The sequence below is a fragment of the Canis aureus genome, chromosome 26 (genome assembly GCF_053574225.1).
Source record: "Canis aureus isolate CA01 chromosome 26, VMU_Caureus_v.1.0, whole genome shotgun sequence".
Classification (NCBI taxonomy): Eukaryota; Metazoa; Chordata; class Mammalia; order Carnivora; family Canidae; genus Canis; species Canis aureus.
Genome location: NC_135636.1, coordinates 17,525,275 through 17,544,217, shown reverse-complemented (window position 1 = coordinate 17,544,217; position 18,943 = coordinate 17,525,275). Strand labels below are relative to the sequence as shown.

The 18,943-nt window shown below is 39.4% G+C and overlaps 1 protein-coding gene and 1 long non-coding RNA gene across 4 annotated transcripts in view; one reads left to right on the top strand and one right to left on the bottom strand.

Moving 5' to 3' along the window:
• The window catches only part of LOC144297952 (uncharacterized), a 129,895-nt gene extending 112,167 nt beyond the window's left edge, over positions 1–17,728 (bottom strand). Inside the window, exon 1 of the long non-coding RNA XR_013364905.1 lies at positions 17,377–17,728. This is a non-coding gene — a long non-coding RNA (uncharacterized LOC144297952). The remainder of the gene's footprint in view (positions 1–17,376) is intronic.
• The window catches only part of SNAP25 (synaptosome associated protein 25), a 78,950-nt gene continuing 76,951 nt past the window's right edge, over positions 16,945–18,943 (top strand). For 2 of the 3 annotated variants that reach the window (XM_077872222.1, XM_077872224.1), the window contains exon 1: positions 16,945–17,104. The gene's annotated coding sequence lies outside the window, so the exon portion shown is untranslated. Of the gene's footprint in view, positions 17,105–17,264; positions 17,288–18,943 lie in introns of those variants that run through there. The other variant, XM_077872223.1, reaches the window with a different exon arrangement.

Here is an 18,943-nt window from a genome sequence, read left to right as displayed (position 1 = left end):
CTGAGATTAACATCCAGCTTGCTGAGTCACTTGTCTTCCACTTGAATTTTAACTACAGAGACCTGAAGGCAGCAAGGAGAGACACACAAAGACAGAGAGATTTAGGGAGAGAAGGAGAAATATTGATTCTAGAGAGAAAGAAGAAAAACTATTAAGTCAAATGAGAAAAGCAAAAATAAGATTTGAAAGATTTGGCTATGACATCAGTTTTCTCATTCTGTAGTGGAAGTTCTTTATACAATATTTTCATAAAAACTCTAATTGATTAGGTTTTCACAGTAGAAAGAGCAAGGTCATTAGAATGGGAAAGACCTAAGGTTTACAGCCCAGCACCATCACTACCAGCCATCTGACTAACAAAAGTCAGCTCTTTTAAAATTAAATCTTTTACATCTGTAACCTGTAAAGTGTTCAAAAATGTTAAATAAAAATGTTAAAGTCAACACTTTTCGGAGTCATGATTTCCTCATCCATAAAAAAGGGAATAGGAGCACCTGATTGGCTCAGTGGTTGAGCATCTGTGTTCTGTTCAGGGTGTGATCCTGGGATCCTGGGATCGAGTCCCACATCAGGCTCCCCGCAGGGAGACTGCTTCTCCCTCTGCCTATGTCTCTGCAACTCTCTGTGTCTCTCATGAATAAATAAATACTTTTCTGAAAAAAGGGAATAATAAAACTTAGCACATAAGTTGGTAGGAAAAATACAATGCTATAAAATATATTAAAGGACACTGGAAAGTGCCTTGGTACCAATCAGAGATCACTGTTTCTTTCTCTCTTCTGACTCACATTGTCTCTTCTTTATTCTACAAAGATATTTCTTTCTCCATAAGGTTTTCTGAGCCAGCAAACTGTAGTTCTAATTCTGCCACTTACTGGAATACTGTGTTAAGTTTTTCATATACTTTACTTAAGACTCATGTAATTCTATGTAAGTTTACCCTCATTTTACAAAGGAAGAGATTTGGAAAGAGTTAAAAATTTGCCCAAGTTCACATAGTCTTTTAGTAATCTAATGTCACAATGACGAGGTCTTGCAAACCTCAGTGGCCCATAAACTACCATTTGGTATATCTTGTCAACCTATGAGTCAACTAGGGAGTTCTGTTCATTTCCATTGGCCTCAGCAGGGCCCACTCATGCAATTGCAGTCATCTAGGCTTAGCAAATCTCTCTAGTCTATGGCCAAAGAACAGTAAGTGAGCAGCAGGAAATGGAGTAGTCTCTGGCTTCTTTATTGAATGAAATGCTGACCATAAGCCAGCAAATGAACCTTCCCTGAACCCTATGCCAGGGACCTTCTTTGATTCAATGCCTTAAATCTGTATAGGCCTGCAGTAGGGAAATGAGCAAGCCCATGATTCTGACAGAAAGACTGCCTCCATCTCCGTGTTATCCCTGAGAGAGATGACTAACAGCAGGAAGAAGCTTCCTAAGAAGCGTCTAGTCCCTATCACTTCAAAGGAAGGGCACTCAAGCTTGGGAATACACCAAAGCTAGACAAGATTGAAGTTGATACTTCAATACAGTGCCACACCAAAATTTAGTCCATGAACTAGATATGCTAACATTAACATCACTTGGGAGTTTGTTAGAAATGTGGATTCTTGGGCTCCACCCTAGACCTCCTGAATCAGATTCTAAAAAACACTTCTTTCTTTTTAGAGATTTTATTTATTTTATTTGAGGCAGGGTGGGGGGGATGTTGCACATGCACTGGGGGAAAGGGACAGAGAAGCAGAGGGAGATGGAGAGAATCTCAAGCAAACTCTGCACTAAGCATGGAGCCCTATGTGGGGCTCTCAATCTCACAATCCTGAGATCATGATCTGAGTGGAAACCAAGAGTCTCACACTTACTCAAGTGAACCACACAGACACCCTTAGGAAGCACTTCTTTAACAAGAATCAAAATAGAATCATGCCATTGAAATAGCATCCATAGGTGGATTCATGCTAGTAGGAGTTAACGCTTCAAGGCCCAGCACCTTGCTGAGTCTCTGACCTCCCAGCCAAGCTCTTAACACCTTCAGTTACTCAACTGGTCTTACTCTCTAGAATCAGCATCAATTATTTTTGCTTACTCCATGTGCATTTCCCTTCCTGTCGACCTCACTCTGAGACAACTCTCCTCCCCAATTCCCAGGCCATGTGTTTTGGATGGGATTTATCATGGTTCTGGGAATGGACATTTGATCCAGGTTACCCAGTTAGAGCACAATACCCTTTCAGCCACAGTGACTGGTTCTGGAAGAAGTATATAACCTGGAAATGGCCAATGAAAAGAATTGTCAGGGATATTTGTTGAAACTATTGGGAAAGTAGCGTGTTCTTTTCCACTGTTGACCACAGCTGGTGGAGTCTATCTGAGAACGAAGTCAGAGCATGGAAGATAGGAGATACATTTTTAATGACATTATTTGAGCACCTGAATCCAGCTTTGCTTGAAGCCCAGATCTAACCCTAGACTCTTTAATTATGTGTTAATATGTTCCCCTTTTTGCCTAAATTATTATAATTTGGATTTCTAGGGATGCCTAGGTGGTTCAACATGTGGTTCTGGAGTCCCAGGATCAAGTCCCACATCGGGCTCCCTGCATGGAGCCTGCTTCTTGCTCTGCCTGTGTCTCTGCTTTTCTCTTTCTCTGTGTCTCTCATGAATAAATAAATAAAATCTTTACAATTTTTTTGGATTTCTATAGCTTGCAAGTGACATAATCCACATATACAAAGCTACCCTATTTTCCAATCTTGCTGATCCCAAACAAGTCCTCATCTCTCAGCTTCCACTCTCTCTTCTGTTCCTTATCACCTGTGACATGGTCATTTTCCAACTTCCAAATTACAAAATGTTTGTAATTGTACTTGTCACCATGATCACAAGCCTAATTATCATGAGATAATGCTGGTCATGTCTCTAGAGATTTGGGCAGACCTAATTCTTTCCAAGAGTAACATAGACCTGAAGTCTTAGGTTCTATCTAGAACTTCACTATTCAGGGTGTGGACCAGTGGCATCAGCATCACCTAAGATCTTGTTAGAAATGCAGAATTTCAGGCACCACCACAGGCCTGCCAAACATAATTTGCATCTTACAAATCTCTAGTAATTCATGTACATAAGTGGTAGAAGTAACTGCCTGGAAGTTAGAAGACTAGTCTTATAGTTCTTCCTCTGTCTCAGTTTTCTCACCTGTGAAATGAACAGACCAGACTATTTCAGAGATTTACTCCAGCCTGGACTTTCTAAGATACTCATGTTTTTCGTGTCCTTAGCTCAAACAGACTGGGACAGCCTAACATACAGATTAATAGGAAAAGCAAGGGGCAGAAAAATTAAAGAATGCCTCTATCAGTTAGAAAGCAATTGGTTGGACTCTGTGTGTAGAATGATATCCACTTCCAACTAGAAACTATTTTTATTTTATAATTGAGAAAACAAGCCCAGAGAGGTGAACAGGTTTTCAAAACACCACACAGTGCAGTTACAGCAGAACAGATGTGAGAAGATACAGTAGTGCTGAGAAGGTACAAAAGAACAGCAGGTAGTGTTTGGACACTGTTGCTCTGGAGCTGGGCTGCCTAGGCACTTATTAATGGGTGTCCTTGGGAAGATCCGTAACAGTTCTTTGTCTCAGTTTACTCATTTGTTCAGTGGACATTAAAATAGTACAAACTTCATGATGCTGTAGGAAAGTAAATCTGTAAAGTGTTTAAATTATACCAGCAACATATAACATTTTATATATGTCTGTTAAATAAATAAAAATAAATCCTGATCCCTGTCTAGAGTGATTTCCATGATACACTGCAGCTCTCTATACTGTCCGTTCTTTCCTCATGAGATTTCTTTAAACACCAGACAATGTGTCTGAAACCCTACCTTAGTTGTTTATTAAATTACTACGATCTTTTTAGCATGGTGAACATGAATTAATATGAATTTAATATGAATTAGCTACCTGACAATCCATTCTTAGTAGAAGCTACCATGGCAACAGATTAGCTCCACTACCATGTTGAAAGGAGAAAGAGATTTATTAAAGGATTGAGTGGATAAATGAACCAAAAAGAAATAAACAAGATAACTCCTATTCATCAGTTCATCTAAGTCTTACCCACAGTAATGGTTTGAAATGCTGGATATATTTGGGAAGTTTTGAAAACCTTATCAATATCCAGGGCTCACTTCAACCCAATGAAATCAGAATTTCTGGAAATGGTACCCAAGCATGAGTTTTTTAACAGCTTTGTCTAGTAAGCCAAATGATGTTTCCCAATGATATCAGGTTCTAATTTCTGGAAAATGTAAATATGATTTCATTTTTAGGAAGGGTCTTGCAGATGTGATTAATTAAATTGAAGATCTCGAGATGAGATTATCCTAGATTATCTAGGATGAGGCTTAAATGAAATCAGGCTTCATGTACCCTTACAAAAGAGAGGCAGAGAAAGATTTGGACATATATGCACAGAAAAGAAAGTGATGTACACTTAGGATGAATGTGTATTCTGCTATTGTTGGGTAGAATATCATATGGAAATCTGTTAGGTTTTAGTGTGTTTTAGTGTTGTTCAAGTCTTTGAAACTTAATCTTCTATTAAGGTCTTCCATCCTTATTGAAAGTGGGGTATTGAATTCTCCAACTAATATTGTTGAATTATTTATTTCTCCCTTCAATCTATTTGTGGTTCTTCTGTGATGTATTATTATGTCTTCTTGAACAATTGACATTTTAATTATTCTAAAATGTCCTTCCTTCTTTGTCTCTAGTAACAACAGTTGTCTGAAAATCTATTTTATCTGTTATTAGTATGGTCAGTCCAGTTCTCTTATGTTTGTTTGCATTGTTTATCTTTTTCTGTCTTTTTTATTTTCAACCTGTTTATATCTTTGGCTATAAAATAGGTCTCTTGTAGGCAGTTGGGGGTATTTGAACAATTTGACCAATCTCTACCTTTTGATTAGAGCATTTTATCCATTTACATTTAATACAACTGATAAGGTAGGATTTATGTCTGCCCTTTTGCTATTTGTCTTCGATATGTCTTATGTCTTTTTCCTCTACTCCTCCAACTGCCTTCTTTTCTGTTAGATATTTTTTAGTGTACCATTCTAATTTCATTGTCATTTTTTTCTTATACTGTATTTTTCTAGTTGTTTTCTTAGTGGTTACCCTATAGTTAAATATTTCATTTGAAGCAGTTCTGCTAGCAACAAATTTTCTCAGTTGTTGTTGTTATCTAGGAATGTCTTAATTTCTTTTTGAAAGATAGTTTTACTAATATAGAATTCTTGGTTGGCAGTCTTTTTCTTTCATCATTTTGAATATATCATATCATAGCCTCCATGGTTTGTGATGAAAAATCAGCTGTTAATCTTATTCAGGATCCCTTGTATGTGATGAATCACTTCTAGCTTACTATTTTCAAGATTTTTCTTTGTGCCTTTTGATAGTTTGATCACGATATATGCAAGTGGGACTCTCCTTGAGTTTTCCTACTGGGAGTTCATTAAGTTCCTTAAATATTTACATTAATGTAATTTCCCCAAATTTGGGAAGTTTTGACCATTATTCCTTCAAATATTTTTTCTATCCCTTTCTTTCCTCACTTTCTTGTATTCCCTTTAGGTATATTTGGTATGCTTCGTGGTGTCCCACTTGCCTTTGAGGTTCTGCTAATTTTTTTAAAGATAGTTTTTTAATTTATCCATTTGAGAGAGAGACCACGAGTGGGAGTGGGGGAGGGGCAGGGATAAACAGACTACCCACTGAACAGGAAGCCCAACATGGGGCTCCATCCCAGGACCCTGGGATCATGACCTGAGCTGAGGGCAGATGCTTAAATGACTGAGCCACCCAGGCACCCCTCTGTTAAATTATTTTTTCTTTCTATTTCTCAGACTGAATAATCTTAATTGACCTACCTTTAAATTTTCTAGTTCTTTCTTTAGCCAGCTTAAATCTACTCTTGCCCTTCTCTAGTGAATTTTTTATTTCAGTTATTATAATTTCAAGCTCTGGAATTTCTATTTAGTTCTTTCTAAAAATAATATCTATCTCTTTATTGATATTCAGTATTTGTTTGAGTCATTTTTCTAGTATTTTCTTTTAGTTCCTTAGACATAAGTTCTTTTAGTTCTTGATATAGTGATAATCACTAATTTAAATTTTTTGTCCGGTTGGTCCCATATCTAGGTGTCCTCATGGTAAGTTTCTCTTGATGGTTTTTCTTCTGCTTATGGGCCATATTTCTTTGCATATTTCAATATTTAGTTAAAAACTGTACATTTAAAGTAGTATAATGTGGCTACTCTGGAAATCAGATTCTGCCACCACCACCCCCAGCATTTATTACAGCCACTGTTTGTTAGTTTGATGACTTTTCTAAACTACTTCTGTAAAGTGTGTATTCTTTGTTGTGTGTGGCCTGAAGTCTCTGCTCAGCTAACATAGTGATCAGCTAATGAGTGGAGAGATTTCCTTAAATGCCTGGAACCAAAAATCCTCACAATCTTTGCATAGAAGCTCTGTTGGTGTGCTAGGGTAGTGTTTCAACACTCTAGCAGGCAGTTTACAACATTGCCCTGGTCCTTACTTTCTGCTTTTGCAGAATCTCAAGGTCATGCAGAAAATAGTACCTTCTCTGATCTTTCCTGGGCATGTGCATCTGTATGAATTTCTAGATTCCCAGGAATGTATGGGAGTTTTTCAAAGCCCCTGTGCACATCTTATTTCTCAGGATTTCCTTTTAAGTATTTTTGTCAGCACGTGGTTTGCCCCAACTATTATCAATACTGCCTCAGGCGGCTGCTATGTTAAACATTTGCTGCTGATTGTTTTTGACAAATGCCCTGGAGAAAACACTGTTGGCCCTGAGTTCTGAGTCATATCAAAGAGAAGGGCTGCAAGTGGTAGCTTCCAGGGAACTTTCAAACAGGTAGAGACAATTCTCTTTGGATGGGGCTTCTGGAGACCTCCAAACCAATTAAACTCCCCTCCATTGTCTTCTAGGCTTCTAGGTTTTCAAGGCTACCACAGAAGTGAGGAAGGGGAGTAGATATAGAAAAAGTTAAATGGTATGAAATTTGCTGTTCTTACCTAGATCTAGCCATTTTTCTCAAATAAATGCTCTCAAATTGTTGCAAGCCTTTAGTTAATTTCCACAGTTCTAAAAAAAAAAAAAAAATTGGTTTTGACAATTTTTGCCAATGATTTCATTGCTTTTATGGAGGAACAAATTTTGGAAGTCCTTACCCCACCATCACAAAAGTGGCTCTGCCATAAACACAATTATATTATTGAAATGTTGACTCCAACAGGCCTCCTGCCCAGATGTTAGCTCTCACATCTCATTTTTCTTTTTTTTTTTACATCTCATTTTTCAATCTTAATCTAGACTCTCTCCAGCATTACCCAGAAAAGCAAAAGAGTTAAAAATACATTTCAGTATTCTTTTTTGCTCTTCACTACAAAAAGAAATACAATTTTAACAGACTGGGCAAGCAAGTTTTTATAATTGCCAAGACATTATAAGGTAGTCAATGTAGGTAGAACATTGAAGCCCACCCAAACCAAGTATGCCTTCTTAAAAGTGTTTTGAAATAATTTTATAATTTTGCTATCTCTATTTTTTAAAGAAGATTAATAAAGTCATATTTAAAAATTAAAAAATAAAAGCGTACATCTTAGTTTTTATTCTTCTCCAAAGTAACTATTTTCAGTTTTAAGTTCTTGGTGTTTATAACTTTAATTTTAATATACACTTCTATTTCTTTTTGATTTATGAACTTTGAATAAAATGTATTAACTCTCTTTTATTAAAGATTAGGACATGATCTAATTGGGTCTTTCTTATTCAAATACTCAAACCCTCTTTTTTTTTTTTTTTTTACCAAATTTTGGTTTTCTGTCAATTAACTTTATAATTTTATATATAATCATATATGATTAAAATTTATTTCTTTCTTCTATCAACTTTATGCTAATTCTATTAAATCTTTACCATAGAAAATGAGTTAATTGGGGCTTGTATATTAAATGACACCTCTCTACCTTGTCCCTTCATCAGTTCCTCCTTTAACTACCACATTCTGACAGTTCTACCATCACTTTTATAGGTGAGAGCTCATAACATTCATATTCTGTTAGGAAAACATAGTGAAGTCTCTTGTGCTTGACCTACAGCTTGATTATAAACTTTAAAAATCAATAAATGGCATTTATAGCATCATGATTATATGAATACTATTTACTGTAGAACCAAGTAGTGAGTCTTTAAGTATTCCTATGACACCAAATCTTCACACAAAGAAAATAATTAAGCACAAGGGATAGATGGAAGCTCCTTCCTTAAGCTCCATCAAGAATCGCTCAAAATTGTGTCATATTGGGACCAAAAATGGGGATAGCTTGTTTTTCCTAGCATTTATAGGACATTTTAAAATTTTATTGCTGCTCAAAGAGATCAATCTTATCAGACGAATACACCTTTTAAATTACACTATTTGTTAATTGATCTAATTTTTACTGATTTATTTCTATACTTGCTTCCTAGCTTTGATCCTGGGAAAGAAATCCTATGTTATTTCTAACATTTATTATATCCCTAGGCTTCCTGGATTTTGTGGATTGTTGTTTTGCTGGCATATAATCCCCAGAAAATGTTTTTATTTGTAGACAGAGTGCATAGGAAGTAAACTTCCTGATTCTGTGTATGTCTGGAAATGTCTTTATTTTGCCTTTAATTCTTTATCAACATTGGGCTTAATACATATTTACAGATTGCAACTTATTTTTCTTCTAACACTTCAAAATTTATTCCATTGACCCCTACTGTCTATATTTGCTGATAAGAAGTTGAATGTTGATGTGATTTTTGTTTCTTTGTAAGCAACCATCTTTTTGTCCTCTATAGAAGTTCTTAAAATCTTCTCCAAGTAAAGTGGGAAATTATGCAAAAGAAGCAGCATACTCATTATGTGGGATTAATTTATCAGTGAACAATGCTAACCTATTCTTATTAATAACTGAGTAGTTATTTAATAAAAAGTCATTGAGATGATAGGGAGAAGGAAAGGGGCAATATAAGAGAACTTGATTATCATTGGTCATAACAATAAGTCAAATGATCGTCTATTTTATGAATCAAGAATTAACAATGTCTGCATACTATTTAGAAACAAAAAATACCCAAAGGAAAAGCTACTGTCATTGAAAATTGTTACCTATATATATGCTTATATATATCACATATATAAACAAATATATAATGTCGAAGGGAGAAAGTGTTATGAAGAAAAATAATTCAAGGTAAGGGAATAAAGAATGTTAGTGAATTGAAGGTTCACAAGGTTAGCTAGCTTGGATTCTCAGAGAAGACTCATTTGAAAAAGAAACATTTGAAGAAGTTAGATATGAGATGATCTGGGGGAGAGTGTTTCAGGTAAAGGTAATAGCAAATGCAAAGGTCCTGAGGTGGAACTGTATTTGACTGTACAATGAATAAGAAGGTTAGTATGATTGTAATGGTGTAAGTAGAGAGAGAGTGTGGGGAAATGAATTTGGAGAAGTGACCAGAAGCCTGATCTTATAGGTTAGGACAAAGACTTCTTAATGTGATAGGAACCATTAAACATTTTTTAAAAAGATTTATTTTTTAGAAGTGCCATCATGGTAGCCATGTGAAGAAATCAGGACTAGAGAGCAAATCAGGAGGCTACTGTAATAGCCCAAGTGAAAGATGAAGGTGGCTTCAACTGTGGAAGTTAAGAAGTGGTTGGGTTTAGAAAATGTATTTAAAATAGAGCAATGTTTGCTCATAGGTGAGATGTACATGAAAGAGACCAGTGAAATAAGACAAGATTTTCATCGTGAGGAAATAGGTGAATGTAGTTGCCATTTATAAATATAGGAAAATGAGGAAGGGACCCATTTTGGAGTTAAAAACCACAAATTCCACTTGGTACATGCTAGGTTTTATATCCATATTTGCTTTATATTTATTTATTTTTTTAAAAGACTTTTTATTTATTCATTCATGATAGTCACAGAGAGAGGAGAGAGGCAGAAACACAGGCAGAGGGAGAAGCAGGCTCTATGCAGGGAGCCCGATGTGGGACTTGATCCCAGGTCTCCAGGATCATGCCCTGGGCTGAAGGCAGCACTAAACCGCTGAGCCACCCAGGCTGCCCTATTTGCTTTATATTTAAAGCAGGGATTGAGTTGGAAGTTGAATGGACCAACCAGAATTTAAGAGATAAATCAGGGCTGAATGTGTAAATATGAGAGCATTAATAGATAGATGCTATTTGAGATTCTAGAACTAGATAAAACACCAAGAAATGAGTGCATAGAGAGGAGAAAAGGTACATGACCCAGTCCAGAGGTGGGGAGATGAAGAAAAGCCAGAAAAGGAGAATTAAACAAAGATGTTTTTGAGTGCTAATTTAGCCAACAGGACACCTGCTGAGATTGTTAATTAAGAATGTAAGAGATGAAGAAGAGTGGAGGAAATCAACTGAGGCATATATGTGTTCGGTTTGAGGATGCCTTGATCCTGAAATCTGAGTATTCAGTAAGAGGCTAAGAATATGACTCTGAAGCTCATGAGAGAAGATGGGACTGGTAATACAAAATTAACAGTCATACATATACAGACAATGGTTAAACTCAAGGATTTGAGTCACATTCTTTTAATACAATATGTGGAGGAAGGAATAAGACATTGGGTTCTCTTTATGTACAATGGAGAGTACAGGAGTCTGGAAAAACCGGAATTCTCATGTATTATTTTAAAATTAAAATAATTATTTTACGCATATCTCAGAGAATTGTGAGAATAAAATGAGACCATGTGTGTGATCATATTTTATCATTTGTACAAGGCTATACAAATACAAGCTGCTAAATTTTCTACTCTTTGGCTTAGAGTAGAGAAGTTTTCATGGTAGAGAGTCAGGACGCATTCCTGGACAAATGGAGCTTCCAGAGGGCTTGTGTGGGGCTCAGGGAAATGTACAGCTTCACCTGCTCTGCATCACAATTTGGTTGCTTCAACTCATCTGCTATGGAAAATGAGGACAAGGGAGAGAACCAGAGGTAAGGCCACTTCATACAGCACTTTCAGAAATGGAATGAGTCATAAAGAGTGTCAAGTGAAGCCAGAGGTTTAGAAACATGGGAAGTCCAGGGATGTTTGAGTGGCTCAGCAGTTGAGCGCCTGCCTTTGACTCAGGGTGTGATCCCAGGGTCTGGGATCGAGTCCTGCATTGGGCTCCCTCTGAGGAGCCTGCTTCTCCCTCTGCCTGTGTCTCTGCCTCTCTCTGTGTGTCTCTCATGAATGAATAAATAAAATCTTAAAAACATATATAGTGTCCTTAAACTTACAAAAAAAATAAACATGGGAAGTCCATTAGATATGACCAAGAGATCACTGATGCTACTCGCTGAGATAGTAGAGTGAAGAAAATGCTCTGGTGCCTGTTAGCTGGCAGAGTGGCATTGCCTTTCATGACCAAGGCTGACAGAATCATTCCAGATATCCTTTGTCTCTTCCCAGACATATCTGTTATTCACCTCAACCCATCTCAACCTGATTTTCATTGCCAGAGTTTGGCTCCTTGAGTAAGTTTCTATTTAAGGTCTCTTATCATTCCCTCAAAAACAGTGATCAACCTTGCTGTTCTGTTCTGACCTCCCTGGCTGACTCTTTCAAGCGTATTTTGAGTGCATCATCTTGACCCAATTCTGATTTATGCTACTTATGTGGTATTGATCTCTGAATTCCCTCCTTGGAATCCCCTCCGATCCCTCTGGAACCGTACTTGGCACTCTTTCCCTTTGACTATGTTGTTTCTGTTTATTCCAAGTAATCATCTTGCCAGCCTAGATCCCTTTTTTGGAATTCACCCCAACCAAGCCTTGTAGTCAGTGATCCCATCAGCAAATGGACCCTGAGGCTGCTAATGAAAAATGTCATACATAAGCCACAATATGTTGAGGCAGAGAGGTTAGCTGTCAAAGGAGGATGTGATAGTTGATTTTATGGGTCAATATGTCTGGGCCATGGGGTGCCCAGATATTTGGTCAAACATTATTCTGGGTATTTCTGTGAGAATGTCTTTGGATAAAATTAATATTTAAATCAGTAGACTGACTAAAGCAGATTACCCTTCCTAATGTGGTGGGCCACATCCAATCAGCTAAAGGCCTAAATAGAATAAAAAGTCTGAATCTCCCCTGAGTAACGGAGAGTGGAGAGTTCCTTCAGCCTGAACGCTTTAAACTAGGACACTGGCTTTTTCCCGCCTTCATTTTCAAACTGAAACAACTGCTTTTCCTGCGTCTCAAGCCTGCTGGCCTTTGGACTTACTACACTATTGGCTCTACTGGATCTCCAGCCTGTGACTCACCCTAAAGATGTTGAGGCTTATCAGCTTCCATAATCATGTGAGCATATAATAAGTCTTTTTGTACATATATATACTGAGAGAGTATATGTGTGTGTATGTATGTGCGTATATATTCTATTGGTTCTGTTTCCTTTTCTCTGGAGTACCCTGACTAATAGAGAGGGGATAAACTGATGGTGCTAGAAGAGTCTGTACTAAAGCATGACAATTATGAACTTGGGCCATGGGGTTCAAATACCAGCTGTACCATTTATTAGATGTTGAGTCAATGAATGAATGAATACAGATAAAGAAACCAAGGCCCAGAGGAATTAAATTATACATATCTAGTTAGAAGCTAATGAAAAAAAAAAAAAAACGACTCTCCATATTAATGCAGCAGAGTTATGTGTCACTACTTAGAGAAAGTTAAAAGTCTCATCAAATTGATCGATTTGATTTATTTAACCAATGTTTCATGGTGTCAGACATGATGATTCTAAGTGCTTCACGATTTCCTTGTGAGTTGGTTATAGTTATTGTCCCCATTTTACCTATGAGATAACTGAGGTACAGACAGCTGACAGAACAAGAAGATTCTGAAAAGATTCACCAAAGGAATTCTGTGATCCCTCCCAAATAGCCTTTTTAAGGTTTCCTAATTTTGACTACCATGCTCTCCTTCTTTCTATCCCTGACTGACGACACGAGTTCTTCCTTCCTACTTGACCACAGCCATGTCTTGGCATTGGAGAGGGTTCTAGGATGCATCCATGTACAAAAGAGAGCCTATAATTTTGATGCATTAAGGAACAGGAGTGTGGAAGCACCTAGCCTCTGGCTAATGGGCACTCTCCTCCTTTCCTACAGTGCTTTTCTTAGTAAAAACCAAAGTGTGATTTAAAACTCTGGGTGTATAGTTTTATTTCTTCTCTCCATAGCAAGCCAGAAACAGAAACGGATATTCCTGGTTCTTTTTCTACCTCTCACAAGATACGTCCCTACCTTAGTGGCTTTAGGGAACAAGGAAAATTGGGGGAGTTTAGATGGGGGAGCATCTAAGCTTTCACTAGGTACTATTCATTCACTACCTGTAGATGGGGTGGGGGCTGGGTTAAGGGCTAGAAGAACATTTAAAGAAAAAGTGGTAAACAAGCCATGTGGAAAGAAAACCAAGGAATCAAAACAGTTGATTTGTCAAATTGCATATTCCTGTGCCCAAGCCTTGTGCCCTCATGGTGTTTTTGAAATATCGTTATAGGGTGTCATGCATATACCAAAGGTGGACCTTGGAGAGGGGGTTTCTGAGCTGAGTAAGTAGCTAAACTACTTGCAAAATGGACTTTGGAAAGAACATATGATAGAAAGTTTTGTGAAAACTTATTGGGGTGCCTGGGGGTGCAGTTGGTTAAGCCATCTGACTATTGGTTTTGGCTCAGGTCATGATCTCAGGGTCTTAGGATGGAATCCCTGTATTGAGCTTCTCACTGAGCATGGAGTCTGCTTGGGTTTCTCTTTTCCTCTTGCTCTGCCCCTCTCCACCCCAAATAAATGAAAATAAATTTTTAAAAATAAATTTTTGTTATTATACTTTTTGAAGTCATCATTTTTCAGTCAATCATGCATCTTGCACCTTACCTGGGAAATACAAGCTAAATACCTGGATCTGGAACTATTACAAACTAGAATACTTTGGGGCATGCACTAGTAAAAGTTTTCAGAGACTGAATTAGCATAGTGTAAATATCCATCCAGCAGAGCAGGTAATTTTCACATTACTCATCAAATGGGTTCCTAAGGATTAGTTACTCTACATGTTGGTTCTTTGTGGAAATAACTCATAGGCAGCTGAATCATTTCAAAGCAAATTTTCCATCATCTTCCTTCTTTGTGTGGTTTAGGTCTTTATAGAGCCTGAATAACTTGAATCTGCTGGTTTCCTACTGGCAAGGATGGCTATGGATTTTTTTTTTTTTTAATGAAGCAATGAATAAACCCTAGGGGAAAAATCTCATTATCATATTTAAAATACATTTAGGGCTATCTGGTCATCCTTAGTAGACTTATATTTATCCAGTGTTCCGGTTTCTCAAATTAGACTCTGCTATCTTTCCCAGAGCAAGATGAAAAAACTCCTAAACAGTGTCATTTTCAGCATAAGCACAGGAAAGTGGAAAATGCTGCCACCACCACGAGATAATCCTTTGGGCCTGTGGTATTTTCTGTGAAGCTTTGAATCAGTCTGACTCTCTCCTCTTACGTGTAATATTTAAAGATGTCAGTGTGGGGCATCAGCAGTTGAAAATTCAGGATACCGAGCCAATCTTCCCCAGTGACTGCCACATAACTTTTGCCTGCAGGATGAACCACCTACATCAGTGATTAATTTTTATTTATTTATTTATTTATTTATTTATTTATTTATTTATTTATTAATTATTTATTTATCTGGGAAATCCTCCACCTCCTTCATTCTTTCACAAAACTTTCTGCATGAATGACTTTAGTCTGAGGACCATACACATATTTTATTTCTCTCCACTGCAGGCTTTTCTCCAAGAAACTTCCACATGCTAAATAAGTGTCACATTTTGGAAAAAACAAAATTCTGACTATAAAGGATTTTGTAGTGACTCTGTATTTGCCACCACTTCTCTCAGCCCACCCCAGCTTGCTTTATAATGAAAGTGAGAACCATTGCCAGGAGTTTTATTGGCAATTAAGGATCTAAGGACCATGCAGATCTTTTTCTTCTTTATGTATAAGAATCTTAAATGTTTAATAAGTATTTAAGTAAACAAATTTCAGCAACATTCCTTGTTTTAGGAATCCTGCTTTAATAAAAATCCAAACACTATTTGTTAATTATTATTAAAAATATCAATATTTCAAAATATCCTTGGGTCAGGGAATCCTCAACAAACATTGCCTTCTACTTATTTCAATTAAAAGCATCCTTTATTAAATTCTTAAAGCTCTGCTGGCTCTAAACGTCCCCTTTACAACTCTGCTTTCTTCTTTTCCTTTCCCGGGATTGTCTCCAATTTTAGCTTGCAGTTAAAAACTTGAGCCTGGCTCTCAGGCCAGAGCGCGGGTGTGCGTGTGTGCGCGCGTGTGTGTGCGTGTGTGTGTGTTGGCAGGGTTGGGGATTGTGCCTTGTTTTTCCGGACCCGAGACAAGGATTTTCCATCGCCTGAAAGAGGCCATCGAGTTTTAACATTGCGAGGCACGACTTCTAATCGCATCCTTCCCGGAAAAGTACAAACAGTTCCTCAGCCGAGGTCCCCCACCTCCCACGCGCTCTCCAGCTCGCCCTCCCCGCGGAGCCCCGCGACAGCCTCCCCAACACCTGTGAATCATCCGAGAGGCTGCCGCCGCGCAACCATTTGCATAGCCCACCACCCGCCCTCCCTCGGTGCCTAATGCACAACAAAGGAGGACAGTTAGGATTATTTCCTTATGGTTATTATTTTTAATCTCTCATATGACCAGCACAGGTAGCCTTTCTCGCCCACGCCGTTTTAAGCATCAGAGCACTCCCCCCCCCCTCCACCCCGGCTAGCCTCGACTGGTACCCAGGTTTGCACACGGAATGAACCACCAAAATTCTGTAGCGTCCCAGAGATCCTGGAATCCTCAGCCTTCCCCACTCCCCTTGGAAGTCTGGATGGTTCCATAAGGTCTGTGCGCGCTTCCGTGAACTATTCCTAAGAAACCCAACATAAAACCCCAGGTTCTGGTTGCATATTTAACCGAAAACAGCGTCATCTAGTTTGCCCTCAGCAAATAACTCTCAACTCCAAGCCTTGAACTCCAGGAAACCCACGCTGGTTAGGTTAACTACCCCTCCCTCCCCCTCCGCCCAATTCATTCTGTATCTCTCAGAGATAATTGCTCTGACGTACTTTAAAATAACGTGTACGCGTCTGCCTCCCCAACTGACCACATTAATGCAAACTCTAAACGCTGGGTGCTGCTTTGATAAAATGAAGAAATCACTCATAAAAATAGCAGCCCACGTAGCCTGGCCATATATGGAGCTGGTGAGGGCTGACAGGGATGCCCCTTCGGAGCCGCTTCCTTAGAAAAAGCGAATTGCAGCTGAAATCCCCTCGACTCCCTCCCCCACTTCTACTCTTCTGCCTTCCCCTCCCCTTCTATGACTCAACCAAAGACAACTCAGCAGGGGGAGGGGAAATTCTATATAATCGCATATATGTCGCAGATATGACACAAGATAGACACACACAGATAACATATATACATACACACACACAAAGAATATCAGAAAACTAGTCGCGAGATAAATGTATTTGCCCGACACCGGGTGTTAAGATGGAGTCATAAGAATCGCCTCATTCAGGTGTTTATAAAAGACTGAAATACAAAGGTTTGCAGGAAAGCGCACAGGGAGCTGAGTCAAGCGGTCCGCACAACTCGGCTCCGCCCCTCCCACCGCCCACCTCCCACCTCCATCCTCCCCCCGCGCTCCCCGCGGCACACTTCCTCCCCGCCCCTCCTGGAGAGGGCTATTAAAAGCTGCTGACGTCAAAAGGGACGGCCATCTTTGATGAGGGCAGAGCTCACGTTGCATTGAAGACGAAACCTCGGAGAGGTCAGGCGCTGTCTCTCCTTCCCTCCCGGCTTGGCGGCTCCTCCACACTTGCACCCTGCGAGGGGCCAGGCGAACACCACCCTCTGCAGAAGCCAAGGTAAGGAGCCTCCACCTCAGGTCGTGGTTCTGGTTTTGGATGGCTGCATACCCAGAGGGGACCACAGCCGAGGAGACCAAGTGAGCGTGGGCAAATACAAGTATTTGTGCACCTAGGGTGCGGTATGCCGTGTGTGCGCGTCGGGATAGCTCCGGTCTAGGGGCTTTATAAAGTATTTTCGAGGTGAGCCGCCTGGGGAAGGGAGAGATGGGGACACTGCAGATGGAGCGATGGGGAGGAAGCGCAAGGATACATGCCGAATAATAACTTACTCTTTCGAAACAGTAGTGGGACTCTCTTCCATTTTGCGATGCAGTTTTCAGAGATGTTTAGGCTGCTGGTTTTTTGATTTTTTTTTTTTCCCCCGGTAGACCAAAACAAACTCTGTCGTTCTGACCCTGTTATTTTGACTATTGTCGTTCAGGCGCTATTATCCAGCGAAGAATTAGGGAGAAGGCAGGTCGTGGGCGCTGGGGAGGCGAGAGAAGGGGGAGTTCCCGCCCCGGGCAAGCCGAGCTGCAGCAGCGGCAGCAGCCTCCATGCCCCGCGGACTTGATTTATGCCGCCTGCTCCCCGTCGACTGCAGGCTGGCGGGAGGCGGGCGGGTCATGCTGTGTGGGAGGGCTCTGCGGAGGGCTGGCGGGGGTGGGCTCGCCTCGGGGACTGCGGCGGCCCGCAGTCAGCACCCTGGACAGCGATGCCCAGGCCCCTCGCGGGCGCCCGCGACCTTTCAGCACCGCGGAGAGCGGCCCGGCAGCCTCGCCGCATCTACCTGCCGCAGAGCTGCCTGGCCAGAGCTGCCGGTCAGGGCTGGAGGCCAAATTGCCTCTCTGAGACCTCGGTCTCACAGAGAGACTCCCTGATAGAGAAGACGTAGTAGGTTAACAATTTTAAAAAAGAAAAAAATAAATCCTGCCGTAGGACTGCTTTGCAGGCAATTACCTGCTCCCATCCTCAGCTCCCGCATAGCTTAAAAAAGAAATAAGTCTACTTATAGACTTCTCATGTTGCCCTCGTCCCTTTTTCTTAAGTAGAAAGTAAACACATTTTTAAGAAAAATCTGCTTCATCCTCCAGTCAGATATCAAGGGTTTTGTTTGGTTTTGTTTTTAACACAGAGTATATTTGTCTGCAGACCTTGGGTGGGCATGAATGAGGTATATATGAAGATACCAAAATGATCTGTTTACAGGAGTAATATATTTCTGTATATATTTCTATTTGATATATATATATATATAGTTAAACTAAGCAGAATCAACTTTAAGAATGAAGCCCTCTTCTTCCTTCTCTCCCATCCTTGTAATTAGGCATGTACATAAGCACACACTCACAAAAATACATCTCAGAAATATTACAGGTCCTACAAGGTATAGATTTAATCTCTTTTGCCATGGTTTCAGAGGGAGTGGAAGTGTTTCCTATGAACATTGGTTATCTCAGGCCGATAGTTTCTGATCTGGACATTATTAAGACTGGTTTTCCTCAAAATCCAACTATGTCCTTCAGGGTCATGCAGGTGTTAGACTGAAACTGGACTCTGACCTAAAGATCTACTGCAATTTCTATTACGGCACTGCGGGATTTTGCTGAGACAGTGATAAGTACTTTAATCATTTTCTACTCTGAGCCTTGGGGCCTCTGAGTGAACAAAAATTACCAAGGAATATTTCCTGTTGTTTGATATAACTAAAATTGTCATAAAATACCAGGCGCAAAACTGTACTATTTGAATAGTTGTTAAATAAGAGTAACAGCGTCATATGTAGGAATCTATGCAACGCATTAAAAGAAACACTGTCATGATCTTTTGAAAAGCCTCACATTAAGATCTTGGATT